Source organism: Carcharhinus amblyrhynchos, unplaced genomic scaffold (genome assembly GCF_965287045.1).
Source record: "Carcharhinus amblyrhynchos unplaced genomic scaffold, sCarAmb.v2.hapA scaffold_38, whole genome shotgun sequence".
In the NCBI taxonomy this organism is placed as follows: domain Eukaryota; kingdom Metazoa; phylum Chordata; class Chondrichthyes; order Carcharhiniformes; family Carcharhinidae; genus Carcharhinus; species Carcharhinus amblyrhynchos.
The window spans coordinates 10,952,501-10,976,735 of record NW_027649779.1 but is presented as its reverse complement, the minus strand read 5'-3'; the positions used below and the strand labels follow the sequence as shown (position 1 = coordinate 10,976,735).

Below are 24,235 nucleotides of genomic sequence, written 5' to 3'. Positions count from 1 at the left end.
GCCTTTTTAACTCCTTACAGGAGCTGTCAGACATTGTGAGATTTTGGAGCATTTCCTCTTTTCCCATCCGCAGTAATTTGTTTTTATCACTGAGGACATTTGGTTGAGATTATTTGAAGAGAGATGAAAATGATGCATTAACGAATGGGCAGAAATCATTGCTCTCTTAGATATCTGGGAAACGAAAGCTTCCAGCTTACCCGCTAGCCGAAATAGCTCAGTTGGGAGAGCGTTAGTCTGAAGATCTAAAGGTCCCTGGTTCAATCCCGGGTTTCGGCAGGAGCACTTTGCTGGTTTTCTGTGCTAATTGGCAGTACATTTTGCCTCACACTGTCTTCAAACACCAGTTCACACAAGCTGCAACAAACCAAATACCAAATGGCTTTCTGCTGACTGGCTCCGTAAAAAGGCAGAGTTTAAGAGCACGGAAAGAGCCCACTCGGACACCCACATGGCAGGCGCCCACACCCATCTTGGACGGGACAAGTTAGTTCTGATTCCCGCTCCACAGATAGTGCCAAAAGTACTGACATTACCCAGTATTTTCTGTTTTTATTTCAGATTTCGAAAGTCCGCAGTAGGCTACTTTATGTTTATGTTTGAAGCTGACAAATGGCAAGTAACATTCCCGCTACACAGAATGCTGAGAGGCTTGGTGATGCTGTTGTCTGTGTGGTGTTGGAGGGGTGCGGGGGGGCTGCCGGGTGGAAGTGGTCTTGTGTTTGGAAGGTGCTGTCTAAGGTGCCTTTGGTGGATTCCTGCATCATGCAGACAAGTGGGGAACATTCTATCGCACTCCTGACTTGTGCGACGTCGATGGTGGACTGTTCCACTGATTCAGAGACTATTTCCTCGGGTGGATGTAGCTACCACTCGGGGGCATAGCTATAAGGTTCATATAGGAGGGATGTCCGAGGTAGGTTCATTACTCAGAAAGTGTTTGAGGTGTGGAATGGACTCACTGCTGTGACAGTGGAGTCGGACACTTTAGGAACTTTCAAGCGGTTATTGGGTCGGCACATGGAGCACTCCAGAATGATAGGGAGTGGGATGGCTTGATCTTGATCTTGATCATGGGTTCGGACAAAGCTCAGCACAACATCGTGGGACGAATGACCTGTACTGTGATGTACTGTTCTATGTTCGATGTTTTTTTGGGAGTCAGGAGGTAAGTTACTCCTGCAGGATTCCCAGCCTCTGACCTGCTCTTTTAGCCACTGAACGAACTGATAAAATGTGTGCTGAGTCAGAATAGGTCTATCTTCTTTCCTGCTCTGTGTTGTCATGAATTTTCAGCACTTTTGTCTTTTCCTGAATGTATTTTGAGGCTGAAGTAAGAGCCAATGTCATATGATTGTAAGATCTGTGTTCAGGTAATATTCAACAGTGGATTCACTAGCGGGAGGGGTGCGGTTTCCAGCCATGTTGTTGACGCTGGATCGATAACGCAAAGAAGCAAATGACGCTTTGAGAACCAGGCTTCGAATTCCAGCACAGCAGGTTAACTCAATTCAAGGCAAAGTAGAATGACTGCGAGTGCGAATAGCAAATTTCAATTATGTAACATTTCCTCACTAAATCGAATATCTTTTGACCATGTTTCCACCAATTTTGAAGCTTCGGACGGATATGTAAATAGTGCTGCGGGTGGTTTCGCTGTGGGCCAGTGGCGCAATGGATAACGCGTCTGACTACGGATCAGAAAATTCCAGGTTCGACTCCTGGCTGGCTCGCTATGTCACTTTACTTTAAAAACTCCATGTTCGTGTTGATGAAAAATAATTTTTCATTAATTTTAGACCAATTCTGGGAAATGGTCTGGATTCAGAGTCCAGAGTGCTCACCATTGCACCACGGAACCACACAGGCACACCGAAAATCCTCGTTCAATATTTCTGCCACCTTGAATAGCAGAGAGAAATGTAAATCCCGTTGAGCAATCCCCTCAATGGCCAACACCCATTCATACTCGCATTGCCCTTACTGGTTCCTCCTATAAAAATGCTGGAAAATCTCAACATCTTTAACGAGAAACAATAAATAGTATTACAAAACTGAAACATTAGTTCTCCTGATCCGGGAATCTCAAACACGGGGACACAATCTCAGGATAAGGCACTGATGATTTAGGACAGCAATGAGGAGAAATTGCTTCACTCAAAGACTCGTGAATCTTCGGAATTCTCTACTCCAGAAGGTTCCGATGTTCCATCATTGAACACATTTCAGTTTGGGTTAGACAGATTTATGATCTATCCAGTAATGAATAGAAACAGGAACATGGAATTGGAACAAATGCTCAGCCACAAGTTCATGTTTCAATTGTATTTCTTTAATGGTATAATGGAAGCATATATATAATGTTATATGTAATATGTTTGAAGTCAGTTGTCATTAAATAATGTTGGTAATACCAGATAATTGTCTAGCCGGTAACAATTGAGAGCTTTTTTTTCGCACCCACGGACACTTTGCAAACAGGCAAGTATTTGCCGATGAATGCTGTTAGTGAGAAAAATAGTAAAAAAAAAACCGTCTCTGCGTGGTCTCGCACCACCAACCTTTCAGTTAACAGCTGACCAATTGCGCCACAGAAAATGAGACTCTCGATGTCAAGTATATTCTAAACTAGTGTGTCAATGACCACAATTCTATTTCTGAAAACCTCTTCCAGAACTGCAGCATGACCGCACTGTTTACAATTCTATACAAGTCTCTTTAGTTCTGTTGATCCCGCAGCACTGCTGTAGTGTGTTGGTTATTCCCTTTCTCCTATGAACGGGCAGGTAAAATGAACCCAAGTCTCTTATCACAGGGAGGAATTCAACGGGAGGGAAGGGAACTGACCACCAGTGGCCCAACGATCCGATACTTTCCACTCAATCATCAATAACACCATTCACAACTGCACCTCCTTCCGAATTATTGTGATCCATTTCCCTCAGGATTTCTTCCAAGATTTACTTTTTTCCTTGTTTTCTTCTAATTTTGATATAAGATTCGCTTCAATATACAACACAAATGGAATTACAAACCTGAGGCTCACCCTGGGAAACAAGTCACTGGATAACACAAATCCCATGGTGCTCATTTCCAGATTCCCAACACTCAGCTTTTCAACCAAATGGAGGAATTTATCACTGAAAAGCTTTGGAAAGTTGGTGTGAATTTTGTTTGTGAATCACTCGGGTGTTGTGTAAATGCTACTCGAAGGTTCAGTGAGCGGGATATAATCTATCTGCGTTTTGCTGAGCTTGTGTTCGGTGTATGGGGAGGTTTGAACGGGTTGGATCTTGTGTGTCGGGGATGGGCAGTAACCCGCTGATTGAAGCTGCAGTCACCGCTTTCTGCTGGCGATTGGAGACTGCGGGATATAATCCTGCTGCTTCTCCCTGTCTCACTCACTGTGGAGCCGGGGAAAAGATTATCATTGATGGGTTTGTTTCCCGGTCTGAAATGTGGCCTCGAATAACGGTTATTAACGGAGGTAACGCTGCGGGAGCCTTTAATAATCTGACAAAAGTCAGTGAAGTGCAGTTCTCCAGTGGCGCAATCGGTTAGCGCGCGGTCCTTATACAGCAGTATAGCCAGCGGGCTATGCCGAGGTTGTGAGTTCGACAGTCACCTGGAGTACTTGCGTTTTGGTGAGAAGATCGTCCAGTGTTCTAATCCCTTAACCAGCTCATAATCTGGGGATCACCAGAACGGGGGTGGAATTGAAAAACAACAAAAACAATCCATTGATGATTGATGAAGAAAATATATTTCTGCCCACTTCCCAACAGGGAATTTTTCGTTAGGTGAATGTGGTAATCACTGCACTGCAGAAACGATGAGTTCTCTCCACCTCGGAAGCCTTGGATAAAACTATTTCTGAGGTCATCACTGCAGATGTCGGAGCAGCTTTCTCGAAGTTCAACCCATTGAATGCGATTAGCTAGAGTAGCATTGGCGATTCAGTGGTAGAATTCTCACCTGCCACGAGGGAGACCCGGGTGCGATTCCCGGCCAGTGCAAAGTCCGTTTTCTCTCCATTCAATCAACACTCTTTGCAATTCTGTGCTGCCCACCTACTTCAATCTCTTTACCATTTGCCTCATGCTCCTTTTCAACATCTGCATCACTTTCCCTTTTTTTCCCTCAGTCTTTCTTGTCTTTGATCTTAACCAGAAACGAAAGAACATTCAGGAAACCGAACCAAGCGTTTGAAATGTGCCCTCAACAATGATGTGCGCAGATTTATTCATATGTTCTGTAATCCATGTGAGTGATGATAAACATTGGATTCTTAAACTCTTTCACAAGACCAATAAATAGACTCTCACTTTCTGCGTCAAAGCCCTGGATTATTTTTTCCCTTCTTGTCTCCTCTAAACTAATATTTCGTCTTCAATTTCTTTCGCTTCTCCATTATACAGTTTGCATGTTTCTTTAAAAAAAAACAGCGGTTTTTTGATTGTACTTCAAACAAAGCAGAATATCAATGGAGTCCTCCACCAGTCCCTAGCATCAGAGGAAACTACACTGACAAGACACGCTGTAAATTTGAAGCCTTTTATGTTTTATATCAGACCAACCAATAGTTCAACGAAGATAAATATAAAATACTGTGGATGTTGGAATGTGATACAGAAACTGAAAATGCTGGAAAATCTCAGCAGGTCTGATAACATCTGTGGAAAGAGGATAGAGCTAAAGTTTCGAGTCTGGGAGACCCTTCCTCGGAGCTTAGCTCAGACTCGGAAATGTTGGTTCAATTAGTTCAATGAAGTTGTCCAGTCCATTATGGCAGTACCTTCGTTGAGCTGGACTTTCCTCCAGCGAAAAAAAATCGTTTTCAAATAGACATCGACACCTGAAAATATAGATGCGTTTGCCAGAATTAAGTGATTTATGATGTCCGTAGTGAATATAACCATACTGAATTTGATCTGACAACACTCAGTTGAGCCTTGTGAAGTAGGTCTCTCGGGCACCTGAGAATTTGCTGGGATGAATCTGGTCGACATTGAACAGACGCAAGCCAGTTTGGGCATGTACACGCCGATTGTAACCAGGTTGGACTGGAACCGTTTATTCTACATGACAGATGCTGAGCAGAGTACCCCAACATCCAATGTAGCTGTGCAGAGCCGGGGACGTTCGGCCTGAAAGTAACTGGGATGGACTGGAAATTAAACTTGGCCAAACTGATGTAATTGAAATGTCCTGGCAAAAATTAACATAATCGTGAAGAAAGGCGACTCCTAACGTAGCCACAGTTAAGTGCCCTTACCGTGGTCACTTATAGATGGCTAGACGTGAGTTGACTCAATGAGAGATCTTTAGAACTAAAATGCGTCCTATCATTTGGTCGGGATTTTGAACATTTCTTTTCTGTTTTCCACGGACTATTTGCATTTTTTAATGCAGTCAGAAGCCAACAGCTATGTTCTGTACTGACACGAATATCCAGGGAAACTAGATTATGCCTTAGTCTCTGGGTATTTCACTCAAGGAGGTTTGAGAATTCATTGAAAAAAAAAATTATACTCGATCAAAACATAAATAGCAGCTGGGTAGCATCTGCACGAAATTGTTTTTCACACTAAATGTGAATAATATAAAAAGAATCATTTCCCTGGAGCCTCACGTTATGTATAAATGTTACAACATTTATTGTCATACCATGCATGCACAAAGCCTCCGATAAAAATGCATGTACCTCCAAAAGGACTGGTGTTTGCCATTTACTACCCAGTCATTGCAGCTATTGGAGTTCCAGGTACAGTTTTGTTATTATCATGTACTGTCTTTGTTCAGCTTGTAACGTTTTTTTTTTCAGTTTTATCACTAGCACATCCCCAACACATGGCATTCACTTCTATCATTTAGAGTGATGAATTTTCCCCTAAAATATATAGATTCTTCGGGTCAACTGATATTTTGTTCTCTTTCACAGGATAATTTTATAAATTTTAAGAGCTTTATTCTGGCACAATTTTCTGAATGAATTGTGAACGTTGTCGTTTTAGGCAGTGCCATTTCACTCAAGTAACAGAAAAAAGTATTGACATGATAATGTCTCTCATTCAGCTGTGTTCTGCCTGTCTATGACCTGTGCTGTACTTTGGATCCCATCAAACTTGCCATTTATCACTGCAAAATCAATTTAGAAATGCAGTTATATTTTCGCAGCAATGCAATTGTAGATGGATCCTTGAAAGTTATTATGTTGTACATGTAGTTCAATTACGACATTGACACACTAACTGTTGCGAATTTTCACTCGGAAACCACAGCATCACTCTATTTCTGCAGAATTACTGGCGCTGCTATTGGAAGTTACAGCTATTCCATTGCAAACGTGTAACTTTTTATTATTAGTATCATTGATGTTCCAGAATTATCGCATTGTCACCTCCCTGTACATGTAAATATGTTATTGTCTTCTCCCTGTTCCTGTATTGTTATCCAGAAATTCTAGATTTCTTTCATGTTGTTGATATTGAGAGAAATTGATTGATTCGTACGAACAATTGCTATCTGAATATCATGAAAGATTTTATTGACACACCTTCGGTATCAACGGGTTTTTGACAATATAGGAGGATTGCAATAGCGGCGCTTTGGTGAATGATTGGTACACACCAATAACAAACAAAGCGCACTGTTTTGTCTCCAGTCTCGACCCTTGACACTCATTGCGCAAGTCATCATTTCTCTCGATTCCTTTCTGATTATTTTGACCATGTTGACGGAGGCAGGGTAACTGTTGGCATATTTTGGATGGAATATAAGTGATTCTGGAAATGCTTTCATGCCTGTTTCAGAAATTTCAGAAGAGAGGTTCAAAGGACCCAGTACTGCTTGCGAGTTCTTCATCTTCAAATATACACTTCACTCAGATTTGTATATTTTAACCCCTGCAATTAGAGCAATACTCTTTCCAAGTGTGTCCTTTGCATCTGTCAGTTACAGAGATTCATTATACATCAGCAATTACACTTCATTTTCAGGTTTGGAGCCCCTTTCAATATTTCCTCTGTAAATTCAGAGAAAAGCCAATTAGTTCCCCCTTCGTTGATTGAAGATTTAGAGTTTGGTTTAATGCAGGCATTTTCAACAGTGAATATTTTAAGAATAATTCGCCAGGTGGGGCATCTATTGAAACTGAGCGAGATGGAAACTTTCCAGTTGAATATTGAAATGAATGCTTTTTATAATTCCATATTCAATATGTTCTGTTGGAAACTGCTGACTATTCCTGAAGGTGCATTTATGAGTTTTCAATATCTTCTTATCTTTCATTATATTGTATTGCATCATGATGCAATTCTATGTCAAAGACCCACCTTATTTATAATTCTTGTGATCATGTGAATGGAAACCTGAACAAGGGATAGTTTGCAATGTAGAATCAAGTCATAAGATTTTCAGTTTCATGCACAATCTTGTATCATTTTGATGTGAGTTGAGAAAGTAACATCTTGTTTCTCATGTCGCCGTGCATATATTCTCCTGCCTTCTCTATTTTACAGCTAACTTGGCAGTCGCTGTAATCCTATGCCGAAGAAACTGTGGTCTCTCCAGATGTATAATTTACTATGTGGTGTCCATGGCGGTGACAGATCTCTTGGTCATTATTACCAGCGTGATATTAAACCGGATTGCTGGGATTTATTTCCCTGGCAGTTTTCTGTCAGTCACCCCAATCTGCAGTCTTCATGTTGTGATAACCCATGCAAGCATTGATAGTTCTGCCTGGTTAACGGTTGCTTTCACCTTTGATCGATTCGTGGCCATTTGCTGCCAGAAGCTGAAAATCAAATACTGCAGGGAGAAAACAGCGGCGTGGGTCATAGTGACCGTCTGCACACTGAGCACTCTGAAAACATCCTTCCTGTATTTTATTTTTGAACCGTTATATATAATTAACAACATACCTTGGTTCTGTGTTATAAAACAAATATTTTACACATCCCTCGCATGGAACGCCTACGATTTGTTTCGAACAGTTTCAATGCCCTGTATCCCATTCATTCTGATTTTACTGTTCAATGCTCTGACTATCAGACACATTCTCGCAGCCAATCGGACCCGCACCAGGCTCCGGGCACAGAGTAATGGAGAAAAACAGAGAGACCCAGAGATGGAGAAACGGAGAAAGTCCATTATTTTACTCTTTGCCATCTCGGGCAGTTTCATTCTCTCATATGCGTTATTTTTTGTGACGATTCTCTATGTCCAAATTGCAAAGGTCCCTTATTTCTCAGATCCTGATACTAGTGAATGGTCATTTATCTTGGAGGAAAGCGGTTATGTGCTTCAGTTTCTGAGTTCTTGCGTCAACCCGTTTATTTATGCAGGGACTCAGAGGAATTTCAGGACTGAGTTAAAGAATGGAGTGAATTATCTGCTGAGATGATTTGTTAATGTGTTTAAGATTTGAAAATATGAGATAGAAAACGAAAGTTTCATTTAACTCCAACAATTCCTGCATTTCTCAATGCCACACAAGGTCATCCTTCAAATATGTTCCTGTTTATGTACACCTAAACTAATGTGTGAATAAAGAAATGTATAAGGAAAACAGAACCAACGTAAAAAAAAAATCGGTGTTGAAATCTTGAGAATCCATGGGTTTCCCATGTCTCCAACTCAGTGGTGGACCAGTGATGAAGGTTCGACCCGCTTACCTCCACGGTTCCTGTTTGATTCACCGTCTGTTAATATGGATCAATTCATAATATGGATCTGTTCACCACACAGAGAACAGGTGAATAGTTTTGCCCCAGTGTGAGGTGGCATAACATAAAGGTTCATGGTGGGAGATATAGGTGTAATGTCCGAGGTAGATTCTTCACTCAGAGTAGTTGGGGTGTGGAATATACTGTCTGCTGTGATAGTGGAGTCGGACACTCTAAGAACTTTCAAGCGGTTATTTGATAGGCACATGGAGCACTCCAGAATGATAGGGAGTGGGATAGCATGACCTTGGGTTTGGACAATGCTCGACACAACATTGAGGGCCAAAGGGCCTGTAATGTTCTGTTTTCCTATGTGAGCTTCCTGGTGTTTCAGCATATAGAATGAATCAGTGAATCCCTATAGTGATCACAGAAGGGTCTGGATGACCCTTTGTCAGAGCTGAAGACAAAGACATTTGGACGAGATTGATACTGTGACGGTGAGGGATACATGTGTGTGGTGGGTGACAAAGGTGTCACATATAAATACAAAAATAGGCAGAATTTCAATGGTAGTGAGCATGGCTAAGAAAGGTGTTGTTGGTTGTCCATTAGGAGATCAGAATGTGTAAATGGCAGGATAAATGAAGTGTAAGAGAAGGCCCGAGTGGGGTGGAGGGAGTGGGGGGAAACAAGATAGAAAGTGAGATTTTAAATAAACAAGGTAAAATGGAAATTATGAAGATATATAATAGTGAAAAAAGAATAAATACGATATATGAAATGAAACAAAATAACAGGAAATAGGGTTAAGATGGAGGAAAAGAGATGCTCTGAAGTTGTTGAGCTCATTGTTCAGCCCGGAATGCAGTAAGTACCAAATCAGGAGATCAGGTGATGTTCCTCCACTTTGCATTGGAGTACCTCCTGATAAAGAACAAAGAACAAAGAACAACCCAGCACGGGAAACAGGCCCTTCGGCCCAACGAGCCCGCGCCGCCACATCACCCTACACCTACCCTGCCCTGTGTGTATGTGAGTGGAACCCCTAATTTAGCCAGATTCAGGGGAGAGTAGTGTCAATTTGGTACACCAAATCAGCCTAAGAGCACATCTTTGGGGTGTGGGAGGAAACCGGAGCACCCGGAGGAAACCCACGCAACCACAGAGAGAATGCGCAATCTCCCACAGACACAGGCCCAAATCCATGCATCTGCACAGCAAGCAGTGCTAGTCACTGAGCTGTTGTGGTGTCCGTCTGCTGGTCCAGGATTAAGCACACACAGCGACACGAAGTACTAGGCCACTCCCGGATCCTCCAAGAGCAGCCCACGCACGACCCACCGTGTGCATGCCCCTCGTTGGACAACGAGGTGGACCTCCACCTGCGGAATAAAAAGACAAAAACGTTAACATGTAATTCTACATTTCCGGTGTCGTCCCGAGGCTTTGACCCTATTTAATACCCTCTACTATAACCCTCCATCCTTGTTTCGCTCATGTGTCTATCTAAGTAAACCTTAAACAAGTGCAACGTGCCTGCCTCCACCACCCTACTCTTCAATGCGTTCCATACCCCCACGACCCTCTGCGTGAAGAATCTTCCTCTCATATCCAAATTATACTTCTCCCCCCTCACCCTTAGATCGTGACCTCTCGTAATTGTCCCCAATCTAGGGAACAGCCTACCACTATTGACTCTATCTATTCCCTTCAGTGTTTTATATACCTCTATCATGTCCCCCCTTAATCTCCGTCTTTCCAAGGAGAAGAGCCCCAGTTTCTCCAACCTTTCCTCGTAACTCAGTCCTTCCATGCCAGGCAACATCCTGGTAAACCTCCTCTGCACTCTCTCCAGAGTCTCCACGTCCTTCCGGTAGTAAGGTGACCAGAACTGGACGTAGTACTCCAAATGCGGTCTAACCAACGCTCTGTACAACTGAAGCATTAGACGGCAGCTCCTATACTCTATACCCCTTCCTATAAAGGCTAGCATTCCATAAGCTTTCCTCACAACCTTCTCTACTTGTGTCGCCACCTTCAGAGACTTGTGAACCTGCACTCCCAGGTCCCTCTGTATTTCTATACTCCTAATCGGTCTACCTTTTATCACGTAGCTCCTCTCTGCATTATTCCTTCCAAAATGCATCACCTCGCATTTGTCAGGATTAAATTCCATCTGCCACCTATCTGCCCAATATACCAACCTATCTATATGCTGCTGTGTCACCTGACATTCCTCCTCGGTATCCGCCAATCCTGCCATCTTGGTGTCATCCGCAAACTTGCTGATCACACCACGTACGCTCTCTTCCAAGTTGTTTATATATACTACAAAGAGGAGAGGTCCCAGTACTGAGCCCTGCGGCACACCACTGGTGACTGGCCTCCAGCCCGAAAAGGTCCCCTCGACAACTACTCTCTGCCTCCTATTGCCCAGCCAGTTTTCAATCCACCTAGCTACCTGTCCTTGTATCCCATGTGCCCTAACCTTTTCTACCAGCCTACCGTGAGGGACTTTGTCAAACGCCTTACTGAAATCCATATAGATGACATCAACGGCTCGCCCATCGTCAACCGTTTTTGTCACCTCCTCAAAGAATTCTACCAGATTCGTAAGGCAAGAACTCCCCTGAACAAAGCCATGTTGCGTATCCCTAATCAGATCGCAACGCTCCAAATGCTCATACATCCTACCCCTAAGAATTTTTTCCAATAATTTTCCTACCACCGATGTCAAACTCACTGGTCTATAATTACCAGGGTTATTCCGACTACCTTTTTTAAACAGCGGTACAACATTAGCTACCCTCCAGTCTTCTGGGACCTCACCAGTGTCCAAAGAAGAGACAAAGATTTGCGTCAGAGGCCCAGCAATTTCATCTTTCACCTCCCTAAGCAGCCTGGGATAAATACCATCAGGCCCCGGAGCTTTATCCGTTTTTATGCTACCTAAAAGCCTTAGCACTTCCTCCCTCGTAATGGATATTTCCTGCCACTGATCTACAGCTCCCTCCAAGACACTACACGACACCAATCCCCTCTCCTTCGTGAATACCGACGCAAAGTATTCATTCAGGATCTCCCCCATTCCCTCCGACTCGATACATAACTCCCCTCCTTTGTCCCTAAGAGGACAAATTTTCCCTCTAACCAGTCTCTTGCTCCTAATATAGGAGTAAAATGCTTTTGGATTTTCCTTAATCCTATCAGCCAAAGCCATTTCATGCTCTCTCTTCGCCCTTCTAACTCCCCCTTTTTTTTAGCTCCCTCCTACTCTCTCTATATTCCTCCAGCGCACTCTCCGTTCCCAGTTGCTTTGACCTAAAATACGCCTCCCTCTTCTTCCTGACCAAGTCTTCGATACCTCCTGTAATCCATGGCTCTCTAATTCTACCTTTCCCATCCTTCCGCTTAACCGGAACATGCCTTTCCTGCAACATTTTCAGTTTGCCCTTAAAAGCCTCCCACTTGCCAACCGTGGACTTGCCAGCTCACAGTCCCTCCCAATCAGTGTCCTTCAGCTCCCTCCTAATCCGGCTGTAGCTCGCCTTCCCCCAGTTCAGCACCCTCCCCTTCGGACGGCACTCATCCCTTTCCATTTTTATGCTAAAGTAGACGGACTTGTGGTCACTGTTAGCCACATGTTCGCCTACCTCTACCTCAACCACCTGCCCCGGCTCATTACCCAACACTAAATCCAGTATAGCCCCCTCCCTAGTCGGGCTAGTTACGTACTGCTCTAGGGACCCTTCCGACACACATTTTACAAACTCCTCTCCCTCCGTACCCCCAGCTCTAGGCCCCTTCCAATCCACTCCAGAAAGATTAAAGTCACCCACTACAACCACCTTATTCTTTCTGCACCTATCTGCACCTGCAAATACCTTCCTCCACTGACCTCGGGCTGTTGGGTGGCCTATAGTATACCCCTAGCATCGTAATCTCTCCCTTTTTATTCCTCAACTCCACCCACAGCGACTCAATCCCTAACTCCTTCATATTTCCTCCCTCTGCACTGCTGTGATGTTCTCCTTTACTAACAGTGCCACCCCTCCACCTCTCCTCAACCCTCCTCTGTCACACCTAAAACACTTATACCCTGGAACATTCAGCTGCCAGTCCTGACCTTCTCGTAACCACGTCTCCATTACTGCCACCACATCTAACTTCCTCACAAACATCAAGGCCCTAAGCTCATCCGTTTTTCCTGTCACACTCCTCGCATTGAAACAGACACAGTCCAACCCACCAGTGTCCCTCGGAACCTCCTTCTCCCTGATAATTTTCCTTTCACCCAACTCACTCCCGGCCCCAGTGTCTAATGAGCTATCAGCCACATCCCCACCCCCTCCCTATTAGTTTAAACCATTCCTAAACACCCCAGCTAACCTCCCTGCTAAGACACTTGTCCCTCTCCCATTCAAATTCTCCCCATCACTCCTACACAGTTGCCCTTCTCTCATAAATACCTCCCAGTGGTCTACAAAAGTAAAGCCCTCTACCCTGCACCAATCCCTCAACGATGCATTCAGCTGCATGATCTCGTTATTCCTAGCCCTTCTGGTACTAGGCAGCAACCCAGAGACTGCCACCTATGATTCACAATCAATTCCAAATCAGCTGATTCAACATTTTCAACTGCACAGCCTTCAGCACAATCAAAGCAGAGTCATCCAGGCCAGAAATATTTGCTCCAAACCTACTGGCACCATTTTCCCCCATATACAAATCTGAAGAAGGCAGCAAATTGGAGATTTTATGAACTGATGAATGTGGCGTCCGGCTACATCATTGCGGGGCTTTTCTGCTGTGAACGTTGTCTCGAGCAGAATAGGTGGACTCATTCTATTCTGGGGTGGATTTAATAAAAATGTTTCAGCTGTTCCCGAGGATCCTGAGAGATTGCTTCTCTTGTGCTCAGTCTAAAATACGAGTAAATTGTGTTTCTCTTCCTTACAGTGAATGTATTGACGATTCTTATCCTGTCACGAGGGAAGTGTGGTCTTTCCAAAAGTGTGATACGTTACCTCATTTCCATGTCAGCAGCGGATCTACTGGTCATTATTATCGATCTCATTTTGAGGCAAATTCCCATTAAGTTTGAATTTGTAATCATTTACCACATTAAAATATGTAATATCCATGCTGTGCTGCTTTATGCAGTCACTGATTGCTCTGTCTGGTTCACTGTCACATTCACCTTTGATCGATTTGTGGCTATTACTTGTCAGAAGCTGAAAATAAAATACTGCACTGAGAAAACTGCAACAGTGGTTCTCGGAACTGTGAGTGTGCTATTCAGTGTAAAGAACATTTTCTGGTATTTCATGTATGGTGATAGATATGAGTTTCAGAATAATCCTCATTTTTGTTATGTAGACTTTGATGCCCTCTATTCTGCAGCATGGGGAGCAGTTGAAAATCTGCATTATATTTTAACACCGTTCATTCCTTTTTTGTTGATTCTGTTGCTGAATGTTTTCACCATTACACACATTCTAGGGTCGACCAAATTCCGCAGGAGACTTTGGAGCCACAAGCGTATGGATAGTTCAAAGGACCCAGAGACAGTGAAGAGAAGAAAATCCATTATCTTACTGTTTGCTCTATCAGGAAATTTTATCCTACTGTGGTCAGTTTTACTTTTCTACTCCTTTTGTGATCGATTGTATAATTTAAACTTAATTCATTTCTATATTCCTGCATTTGTGCGGGAATTAGGATTTATGCTCCAACTTCTGAGTTGCTGCACCAATACATACATTTACGCAGTGACCCAGACACAATTCAGAGAGGATCGAAAGAATGTGATCAGATCTCCATTTACTGCAATTGTAAAATTACTTACAGAATAAACAGATGTTTTGTTAGAACAGTGTGTTTACCTTGTGTTCTGCACAAAACAATATCTCAGTGAATCATACACAGTGTAGACATATTTTGTGCCACCAATTCTGATTAAAAAGTGTATTGAAATTGTAAAAACAAATAAGAAAATGAATTGAGTCCAGAAAAAATCCAGATTCAAATCAGCTAATACTAATGAACCAGCCTGGACATCATGTTGACCTCCAGTTTTGTACCATTCTGTTAACTTGCGCGGATGTTTGCATTTCACTTCAGCTGCAACACAACTCCCTCAGTGAAATGAATCTCAAAACTCAAATCCCGTGAACTCTCTTCACAATTCCACCCCAGCTCACCACACCCCCACCCTCCCATTCAGCTCGACCCTCAGCCCAAACAGTCCCGCCCACTTCGCACAGTGTTCATTATTGGATTTAGCAATGGTGAATTGAACAGATTGGACTAGAGATTCATGGATGAATGGATTATTTGGCAAAGGTGGTTGCAAATCTTCCCCAGTAGGTGTAGACAAAGGTCATGGGTAGAGGAGGGCACTCATAATGTTGAAATGCGGCGTGGGTTCATTGGGCCGAAGGGCCTGTTTCCCGTGTTGTGTGGTTCTTTGTTCTTTGTTCAAATATTAGCACTAAACTTCCATGGATTTACGGTCGGTGCGAGACGGCAGCTTGAGACAGAATGTTGGAGTGGCAGTGATTGCATTTAGTAAAACTCAGTGGCAGTATTTGACAATGCACTTGGTACAATTCTATTTCTCTTTCCCGTGGGAGATAGTGACTAGAGATTGGAGATGTATATTTAACACGTATATTTGTACATTCGGTGGCGTTATGAAACGCAAATCCAATTTTGAGTGGGAGTGGCTGAAATTTCCTGAACTCTGCCATTCACCTGTCACAAATTATCACTTTTAATCTCACATAATGGACCTAACTCAACGTTGTTTATATTTCCATGAGAATTATTTCAAAGGATGCGCTGGCCCTCGTAACTAGGTGATCTCCTTAAAACCGAGAACCTTCTGGTGGCCCATAGAAGTTGGGGCGTTAAGAGACATCCAAGCCCTCTCTTCCGTTTGTCCTCCTCTCGCTTTTTCTAACGGTGAACTTTCTTAAAAGCTGGAGTATTACTGCTTCATTTCAGTTATGATACAAGTCCACTGCTTTTTCCTACAGTTTATGTTAGCTAAACTTTGCGTGGAAGCTCCAGCAAGAATTGAACTCGCAACCCCTGGTTTATAAGACCAGTGCCCTAACCACTGAGCTCTGGAGCCAAATGCTACCAGCTGACTGCGGTACTAGTAACATTATCAGTGGGTTGAGGAGCAGGATGGGGTTTGAGGTGGGAGATTTTTGATGAATGGGGAAATGTCTGAGGTGGAGAACAGGAAGTTAAAAGACGCAACTTGAAACTGACGTGATGTGACATGTGTGCTGTGTGTGTATCTGACATGTATGTTGTGTATCTGACATGTATGTTCTTCACAGGTTATCGTTAGTGTTACATCTCTGACTTCTCCAGCTCCGATGCCAGTTCATCCAGCCGGAAGATTTAGATGTTGTTCCCTTCACAGACGCTGTGGGGCGATTGATTTCTGTGTTTCTCCTGAGAGGAGAGATTCAGTGGGATGAGTCTGATCGCTCTGGAGTTTAGAATAATCAGAGATGATCTTATTGAAAAATTTGAAATAGGGGAACAGTGTGACATGAAAATCTTGAGAGGGTTTCCCCCCGGCCCCTCCCCTGGCTAAATTATTAAGGACAAAGGAAAAATACGGTGAATGATGTAAGAGGATTTTGGAATGTTTGGGAGAGGTGAAGCTCAGAATTGAAAGATGTGAATGATGTAATTGATGACTGAGAGGGATGGATAGAAACTTTGGGGATTCAATGTAAACGTTGAAATCTGAACAAACTGAGACACCAAATAGAAAAGCCATAGTCTCTCCATGCATTTTAGGTTACGGAAAGCCCCATAATCCATGTGCTCGGCTAGCTCAGTCGGTAGAGCATGAGACTGTTAATCTCCGGGTCGTGGGTTCGAGCCCCACGTTGGGCGTCAATGTTTTTAAAACTTTGACTCATTCCTGGGTGAATTCCAGATCACCGTTCCTCCAGGAGTGCCACGGCTCAAACTAAGTCTCTCTCTCTTTTCTCCGTTGTTCATCTCACAGTTGTGAATGAAAACTGCCTCCAGATCACTGGAAGGCGGTGAGCTAAGCGCTGAACTCAGCGAGAGGTTTTGTTCCCATTTATTATGAGATTTAAACCCAGATCTGCGAGATTGTGTCAGTGGAAACAACAATCATCTCCATTGTAATTCAATCACGCCAGCCTTCCATCCTATCAAAAGACTATTTGTTCTTTCCTCCTCTCCCTCTCTATTTTCCTTGACTCTGTACTTACTTGAAAACCATTAAATCATCAATTTCTTCCAGTTAGGGTCAAAGGTCAGCAAGCTGTATCATTCACTCTCTTTCCCTCTCCACAGAAGCTGTTGAAACTGATGAATCTTCCAACATTTTCCGTTTTGAGGTGGGATTTGCAGCAACTAAAATTCCTTCTTTTGGATCACAGTGGATCACTTTTCTCTGACTGAACCATAACTGTCTCAATAGTTAAAGGGCTGAGGTTTTAAATAAGAAGAGCCCCGAATATGTCACCCTGTCTGACATGAAATGAAACAAAATGAAAATTATTAATTATTTCATAAATGCTGCTAACACAATATAGATTTCATTGTCAGCATTTGTTGTCCATCCCTATTTCCCACTGAACTAACTATGTTGTTGGGCCATTTCAGAGGGCAGTTTAGACTCAATTACATTGTCTTACATTCTCTCTCCAGAGATGCCGTCATGCCTGGTGAGATTTTCCAGCATTTTAAGTTGTTCTTTTAAGTTTCAGCATCTACTGTAATTTGCTGTTGGCTGAACGAATCATTCCTGTTCTATCTAAACATGAGTTTCTTTTTCCTCGACAAGCCTTTCTTGCGAATTTGAAAAATGCTGCAATGTATCGGTCAGATTAAGGTACTCGTCCACACCTTCCCTTGTGGTCCACTGGTTAGGATTCGGCGCTCTCACCGCCGCGGCCCGTGTTCGATTCCCGGTCAGGGAATGTAGATTTTATTGTTGCCGACCAGCACAAGATTTAGGAGGGGATGAAATTCCTTCCTCATGGAAAACAGGAGCGATCATTGAGTCAGTTTGAACTGCCTGGAGAAACAAAATAAACCCATTGGCCCAATCCCAGCAATCCCTTGCTGTTTCCTCCTGTCAAAATGAATAATAATACATTCTACTACATTACATTTCACTGTAGCTCACCACACTCAAAGATCATTCGTAGCCTCTGCCTCTTCTATAGCTTTTTGTGGGAAATCTGCTGAACAACATGAGCTTTTCACAGTTCTGCTGTGATATCTGAGATTTGTATCTCATTGATCATCATTACTGTCTCCATTGCTTCACCCCAGGTCACTGTCACTACAGATATAGTCACACAGTCATTCTATCATCTGCAGTAAATGATATTCCCTTCCTTTGCTTTCAAATACATTCACCTCCAGAAACTGATTACATGGTGAGTATAATGTTCTGTTTAGCTGACAGTTTATCATCAATCCCGTTCCAGAATGGAGTAGCACCGTGTCAAAGTGGGTGGGAGTTGGTGACTCCACCAGTTCTGAAACCTCACTGAACCCCCGCGTATTTAGCCCCGCCCTCTCACCCTCCATCGCTCCAACTCATTGATAAATGTCACTATTAAAACTAATGATGGTGAACTGAAGACGTGGAATCGAGATTAATAAATGGTGTTGGTTTGCGGCCGGGGCGAGGGGGGGGGCACGGGGGGCGACGGGTTTTGGTTTGTAGGGGAGGGGGTGGATGTGGGGGGGGGGAGGGAGGGGTTGGGGGTGTGGAGGGAGGGGGGTGCGGAGGGCATGGGAAATTATGATGGATACTGAGATGATAATGTCCATGAAATACTAGCCCCAAACTCCCATTGAGTTACATTCAGAGTCAGATTGCAGCTCGGAACAGAAAATTCGATTGTCTGCGATTACACTTAATAAAATCCCGTGTCAGCATTCGACAGTGAGATTGGGATAATGAGCTAATAACTCAAATCAGTGCACAGTTAGCCATTTTGAGGCGCTCATGCAATTTACAGTGTGTGTTATAGATCAGAGTGAGTTCGAGCCCGAATTGTGCTGAATTAAACATTATAACAAGCAACTACATTTTAAATATACACAGGACGCAATATAGAGGCAGGGTTCGGCTGGATTTCTAAACGGACGAAGGAAAAAAAATGAGCGCCAAGGAATAGAAAATCCAGCGAAAAGTAGATATGTGTCCAATTATAATGAAATATTATTTGATAATGTCTGGATGAGAGAATAGACAAATCTTTAAATCACTAAAATGCAAGGTTACACGATAATTAGCTTGTAATCGACATGTTCACTAGCCGGAAGGCAAGTATTAAATTCGCTATCCTTGGCCAGATTTCCCTGTGAATGTTACTCACAGAGATATTAACGCCATTGCATAACTAATTGTTCCCTTTCCATGGAAACAGGGAAATAATTATTCCTCAAACCTGCTGCACGAACCTCGTGATTAAAGTGATACAACACCACCATCTGCTGGCGGACCACTGTAACTGCAGGCGCTGGTGCTTGTGAGCCTGCGAACCGGTTACTGAAATATGAATATTGAACGATATTGTCCGAGATTGGAGTTTATAGAAGGCTTTCGGCTGGCGTATTCGCCCTTTTTATAACCAGACACCGCAGATAAATCGTGTTCTTCATTTCCCATTGGGAGATAATGTTTGGAGATTGAAGTTGGGATTATTTGAAACTTCAAATTGTACATTCGAAGCAGTTTTCAGACGGTAATCAAATTCAGAATCTTAGTGAGTAAACATTTCTGCCTTCTATAATTCGTTTGTCAGACATTTTCACGGTTTAGTCTTAAAAAAGGCACAACGAATCAGACATTTACAGGGACACACACACACACACACACACACACACGCACGCACACACGCACACACACACACACACACACGCACACACACACGCACGCAGGTATTGGAGCCTACAGAGAAACAGGGGGGCATACACAGATTCAGGGACACATATAGATGTAGGGGCACGCTAGATTCAGGCGCAGACATATAGAGATGCTCGTAACTCGAAAGATGCAAGGGCACACACAGAATCAGAGGTATATACAATGCCTCAGCTTGTACACTACCAAATTTTCTCTCGTAGTTCCAAACTTTTCAATGAGTTGAAGCAGGCAATTGTTTACCCGTGAATGCTGATAGTGAGAAAAATAGCAGAAAACCGTCCCTGGGTGGTCTCGAAACACCAACCTTTCGGTTAACAGCCGCACGCGCTGACCAATTGCGCCACAGACACTGAGACAGCAGGAGTTACATATATTCTAAACTAGTGTGTCAGTGACCACAATTTTATTTCTGAAAACCTGTTCCAGAACTGCAGCATGACGGCACTGTTTACAATTCCATACAAGTCTCTTTAGTTCCGTTGATCCTGCAGCACTGCTGTAGTGTGTTTCTCCGATGAACGGGCAGGTAAAATGAATCCATGTCTCTTATCACAGGCAGGAATTCAACGGGAGGGAAGGGAACTGACCACCAGGAGCCCAACAATCCAATACTTTCCACTCAATCATCAACAACACCATTCACAACTGCACCTCCTTCCGAAAATAGCGATCTATTTCCCTCAGGATTTACTTCCAAGACTTAATATTTCTCTTGTTTTCCCCCAATATTGGCTGAAGATTCGATTCAATATACAGAGTGAACGGAGAAAGAAGAAGCTTTGCATTGGCCGGGAATCGAACCCGGGCCTCCCGCGTGGAAAGCGAGAATTCTATCACTGAACCACCAATGCTGCTCTTGCTCGTATCACCCCCACATGCTCTCTCTTCCTTCACACTCAGCAGCATTGTAATTTCCTTACTTTGTCCTTTCATTCCCCAAATGCCCACAAATGCTCTCACTCAAATCTCACACGTAACATCGCACAAGCCTCTCTTGCTGTTCAACACCTTCCTTTCATTCACAACCGCATCTCAAACTTTCACCCTTCCTCCAAAACACAAGGACTCTGCAACAATCCCCCTCTCACACCGCCTCATTCTCCCAAATTTGCCTCTGCTTTCACCACATCAGTCTAAACACGCTTAAAACTTGTTCAAATTATTTGCACACTGTCTCTTACACTAAACTCATATCAATAGAATACGCATCATGCCATTCTGCAAAAGCTTTAAGTTGCAACATTTCTTCAAAGCTGGTACCCAGTGTGACACCAGGCCAAACTTCCACTGTCAACACTTGATAACACCTATATAGGGTTACAAGTTAGCTCGGAATGAGTTAAAAAAATAGGGCTTAGGAGAGATAGGAGGAGGCATGAGAAGTCCTTGGCAAGCCGGATAAAGGAAAACCCTAAAGCTTTTTACTCTTATGTTAAAAAATGCATTAAATCTTCATATATCGAGGCCAGTCTGTGACATCTGAAAGCGGTGAATCCTAACCACGAGACCCCCAGGATCCCATCTGCCTGATTGTCCGCACTCACACACTCCTTCCTGTCTGTTAAGATTTGAAAATGTTTATATTTTCACATTGGCTTCCAGTGCGATGAAAGCAGAGCTGTGATAAGCTGATGTTGTTCAGTGGATTTAGTGCAGTAAGGTTTATGTCAGTTCGATGCAAACATTGGTGTTTGAATGTGGTCAGTTACAGTGAAATTTAATGCAGTGGAAAGTAGCCTACTCATTTTTACAGGAGGAACCAGCAAGGGAAATATAAATATGAATAATTGTGCAACGGGACTGATATTTCTCCCTGCTGTTCAAATTGGCACAAGTATTGATTCAGGATTTTCAGGCTGTGCCTATGTGTTGGGTTCTGTGGTGTAATGGTGAGCACTCTGGACTCTGAATCCAGCGATCTGAGTTCAAATCTCGGCAGAGCCTTGTTTTAATTTGCAAATACAGATGATGGATTGGCTGAAGGGCGTTTCGTTTAAGTTTATCACCAAATTCTAATCGAGAGAAAAATTTGACAGCCCTTGAACTGCTGTTACTCAATTCAAGGGCAATTAGGATTGATAGTAAATGAATAAAGACAATCTCAATAATGGACCTTTTCCTCACAAGTAAAAGCAAACTTTCTGACAGTTCTTGTGCCTGAAACTTTCGAAATATCGAGCTAATACGTAACAACTATCCTGATGATTACATGTGGGCCAGTGGCGCAGTGGCTAACTACGGATCAGAAGATTCCAGGTTCGACTCTTGGTTGGCTTAGTCCAAACCTTTAAAAGGTGTTCATAAATTCCTTGTTACTTTCGATGAAAAAAGTATTTAATATCTTTATACTTATTCAGACAAATGTTGGCAAGCATATTTTCAGCTTCTCTGGAGAAAGTAATGTTAGGAGATTGCTAATGAACAGCAACCGACTATTTTACGTTATTATTTCGGAAAAAAAATCATTCAATAAGATTAGGATATTAAATAAATGCTAACCTCAAATACATTTTGGACAAAATTCAACATGTCTTTGAGAATTTACACAATTTTGTCAATTTTTTCATGAAACTCAGCATTTCTAATTTTGGAGAAAACATTTCAAGCTGAGGTCAGTGCAAAGATAATATGACTGTAACATGGAGATTCTGATAATATTCAGCACCAAACTGAAATCATACAGACTTCCCTCACCCTAGCATGTTTCAGATGTTGATTAACTATGTTAGTCTGCACCTAAACCTATTAATTTGTCTTGTAGACTGGATGACTTGCTGATATGTGCAGGTGTCAAAATAGGAACGTTTCTTTCCTGGCAATGCATCAAACAATTTATCATTTCTTATTTGACACAAAGCATTTGAGGCCGAGGCCAGAGCGAAGATACTATGGGTGTAACGTCGAGATTCAGATAATGTTCAGCAAGAAAATGCCCCGGCCGATGAAGGCATGCTTTAAGATGCGAGGGGCAAGGTTTAAAGGGGATGTACATGGCAGATTTTTACACAGAAAGTAGTGCTCTCCTGGAACTCCAAACTGCACACACTATTCCAAATGTGGTCGCAACAAAACCCTGAATTACTTTAGCAAAACATCAAACGCTTCAAAGCTTAACTCCGTGCTCAAGGCTGGAAGGAGATTGTGACAGTGGATAATTCTCACTGTGCGCATTCCTGTCTGAACTGAGTAACAAACAGAAATCATCTCACTTCAGAAACACAATGAGCTGCACACAGTAACATGCTGTAAAGGACCGACATCATTTAAACTGTCCTTAAGCTCGTCTCTTCCCAATTTACTGCCAGAAATGACAAGAGAACCTCCCGTTGAATTTGCTCAGGATCTGCACTCCAGGACTCGAGGCAAAATTTTGTTTTATATGTTCATCCAGGCAATAACTCACATTTGTTTTCAGAGTTTGGATGAGAGGAATAAATCTTCAATTTCAGACCTGAAATCTAAACAGCAGCGAAAAATACAAACTCTAACCACCAGCTTACCCACCAGCATGTTTTAGAATTTACTTTATCCGCGCTGTATTTGTTACTTTAGTTTTCACACCAGGCCACTTACACAGAAATAGCTTTCTCCTGCAAAATGACAGATTCTGATTCAACCATGGCATGTTCAGCCAATGACAACATTCCATGAATAAAAACTTCAATATTAATGCCCCACATCAGGACCATCTGCTTCATTGTTGTGTCTTTACTTTACAGATCAAGTGATGGGTTAAATGTTTTGACTCTGGGCTGATTATCAAGATCTCTCTGTGACTCAAACGCAATATCTGCCCTCGGTTATTCTATTCTCTCAGTTTATCATTCTGAATCTGTAACTGAGACAATCGTAGACGTTATTTCAGTTTCTAGTGTGAAAAATACGAGGCTTGCTTTTTGTTATAATGCAACTGTGGTTAATAGTTTTCCCGTAGTTTAAATTTCATGTATACATAAGTAACTTTTCTCATTCCTTATTCACATCTGTTAATTCCTTTCTATTAAGGTCTGTATTCTCTTTGTGGTGTATGTAACAGATGTACAAATATTGACGGATTCCCTGTGCATTTGTTCTGTTCTCAATGTGAAGCTCGATCGTTATGTTCACTTTTCTAACTTTAAAATATAATTTCACTGTAAAATATTCTCTGAATTTTTAAATAAATTTTAAATAAAAAAAACTGTCTCTGCCTTGGCTTAATTCCGTGCTCCAAAACCCATCCACTCGGCTCCATTTTCCCTATTACAGGGTTCCCCCTTTCCCGGACAGGCATGTTCCCGCAGTCATGTGTGGGATGTGGTTGAACTGAAGGCCGTTCAGTGAAAGAGCCACTGCGACACCCAGTGACCCATCTGTGTAAAGACACCTTCATCTCTGCCTTTTCAGGATAACATCCAGAGACAGAATGAGTGAAGAAGGAGGAGACCTCGGTGACTTCATTCATAAACTGGTCTGTCACTGACGAGTTTCAGGTAATTCTAAACAGCAAAGGCTCTGCTTCATCCGATGCCGATGCAGGATATTGTAGGCAGAAGATAGTTTCCTTTACACTGTGCCTTATAAACACAATCAGTGTTGCTGCAACGTGGGCTGACAGAGTGAATCTCTCTAT

General features: G+C 42.7%; 1 long non-coding RNA gene and 6 other non-coding genes across 7 annotated transcripts in view; 4 read left to right on the top strand and 3 right to left on the bottom strand.

Moving 5' to 3' along the window:
• LOC145362544 (uncharacterized) overlaps positions 1 to 24,235 on the bottom strand; it is a 538,269-nt gene that overhangs the window by 80,428 nt on the left and 433,606 nt on the right. The window lies entirely within an intron of this gene.
• Positions 207 to 279, top strand: trnaf-gaa (transfer RNA phenylalanine (anticodon GAA)). Its single transcript has one exon. It is a non-coding gene; the product is annotated as a tRNA-Phe (tRNA).
• trnar-acg (transfer RNA arginine (anticodon ACG)) lies at positions 1,661 to 1,733 on the top strand. The gene has a single exon. It is a non-coding gene; the product is annotated as a tRNA-Arg (tRNA).
• On the bottom strand, positions 15,738 to 15,810 carry trnai-uau (transfer RNA isoleucine (anticodon UAU)). Its single transcript has one exon. It is a non-coding gene; the product is annotated as a tRNA-Ile (tRNA).
• On the top strand, positions 16,523 to 16,595 carry trnan-guu (transfer RNA asparagine (anticodon GUU)). Its single transcript has one exon. It is a non-coding gene; the product is annotated as a tRNA-Asn (tRNA).
• trnag-ucc (transfer RNA glycine (anticodon UCC)) lies at positions 20,404 to 20,474 on the bottom strand. Its single transcript has one exon. It is a non-coding gene; the product is annotated as a tRNA-Gly (tRNA).
• Positions 21,496 to 21,567, top strand: trnaq-cug (transfer RNA glutamine (anticodon CUG)). The gene has a single exon. It is a non-coding gene; the product is annotated as a tRNA-Gln (tRNA).